The sequence below is a fragment of the Loxodonta africana genome, chromosome 17, assembly GCF_030014295.1.
Source record: "Loxodonta africana isolate mLoxAfr1 chromosome 17, mLoxAfr1.hap2, whole genome shotgun sequence".
NCBI lineage: Eukaryota > Metazoa > Chordata > Mammalia > Proboscidea > Elephantidae > Loxodonta > Loxodonta africana.
In genome coordinates, this window is record NC_087358.1 from 63,702,983 (window position 1) to 63,704,725 (window position 1,743).

The 1,743-nt window shown below is 42.2% G+C and overlaps 1 non-coding gene across 1 annotated transcript; it reads right to left on the reverse strand.

Moving 5' to 3' along the window:
* Positions 1 to 442: 442 nt before the first annotated feature.
* Positions 443 to 513, reverse strand: TRNAG-CCC (transfer RNA glycine (anticodon CCC)). Its single transcript has one exon. It is a non-coding gene; the product is annotated as a tRNA-Gly (tRNA).
* Between the last annotated feature and the right edge of the window lie 1,230 nt (positions 514 to 1,743).

Consider the following 1,743-nt stretch of genomic DNA (forward strand, 5'->3'; position numbering starts at 1 on the left):
CTTCTGCAGATACTCCTTACAAGGGAATAGAAAGCAGGCCTCCTAATGTGCCCCTTGCAAGTTTTATAAAAACTGTCTTAACTTCACTCCCCCACCCCCACCACTTCACGTAACCTCCCACCTCAGTTCTTACCATCTGAGATTATTTTCTTCAGCAAGTCCAACCATAACCACCACACCATCTGTGGTACATTTCTCTTGCTATGTTGTTGTTATTGAGTCGAACTCGACTCATGGCAACCACACGCACAATGGAATGAAACACTATCCAGTCCTGCACCATCCCCATGATTGTGATCCATAGGGTTTTCATTGGCTGATTTTCAGATATAGATTGCCAGGCCTTTCTTCCTAGTCTGTCTTAGTCTAGAAGCTCTGGGGAAACCTGTTCAGCCTCGTATCAACACGCAATCCTCCGCTGACAGGTGGTGGCTGTACATGGTGCATTGGCCAGGAATTGAACCTGGGCCTTCTGCATGGGAGGCAAAAATTCTACCATTGAACCACCAATGCCCCCCAAACCAGTTGCCATTGAGTCAATTTCAACTCATGGTGACCCCATGTGTGTCAGAATAGAATTGTGCTCCATAGGGTTTTCAATGGCTGATTTCTCAGAAGTAGATCTCCAGGCCATTCTTCCAAGGTGTCTCTGGGCAGACTTGAACCTCCAGCTTTCTGGTTGGCACTGAGCACAGTAACCACTGGCACCACCCAGGGACTCCATTGTTTCTCTTAGATCACCATTTATTTATTCAGTCTATCCGACCAGGCAGTTTGTCCACCACAGCACATGGCCCCCTTTATGAAGATCCCCACTGTGGTGTGACACAGAGGTCTCAGGACCAGGCAAAGCTGCACAACTTTTAACACAACCATTCATTTCACCAAATTTACTGAGCCCCTTTCTGCATTAAACACCCTGGGTAGTGCAGATGGTTAAGCGCATGGCTACTAACCGAAAGTTTGGCAGTTCAAACCGACCCAAAGACGTTTGGAAGAAAGGCCATTGAAAACCCTATGGGAAAACAAACAGTATCACCCGTGAGTACTGTGCTCCTCAAAATAATTATCTAGATGAAACCAAATAGTTAACATTTACCCTAGACCACACATGAAAAGGCTAGGGAGACAGGGAAGCTAGATTAATCAAACAGAACCACCAAAATGGAAATAGAATGCTAATATATTGTGAAGAATGTAGCCAATGTCACTGAATAATATGTATAGAAATTGTTAAATGAGAACTTAATTTTCTGTGTAAGCCCAAAACACTGTAAAATATTAACATAAAAAAGAAAACCCTATGGAACACACTTCTACTCTGACACGCGTGGGGCCGCCATGAGTCAGAGTGAAATGGTACCTCACTGTGGTTTTATTTGCATCTAATGGCTAATGATACTGAGCATCTTCTCATGTGTTGGGTGGCCATTTGAATGTCCTCTTCGGTGAAATGTCTATTCAAGCCCTTTGACCATTTTATGACTGGGTTATTTGTCCTTTTATTATGGAGCTGTTGAAGGTTTATATATGTTTTAGTTATTAGATTCTAATTTGATATATGGTTTCCGAATATATTCTCCTAGTTGGTGGCTTGTCCTTTCACTTTTTTTGTGTCTTTTCACTTTTGATGAAAAGTTTTTCATTTCTATGAGATTCCATTTATGTATTTTGTCTTTTGCTGTTTGTGCTTTTGTTATATTAGATAATCCATCATTAAAAGCTAGCCCTGACAGCATTGCC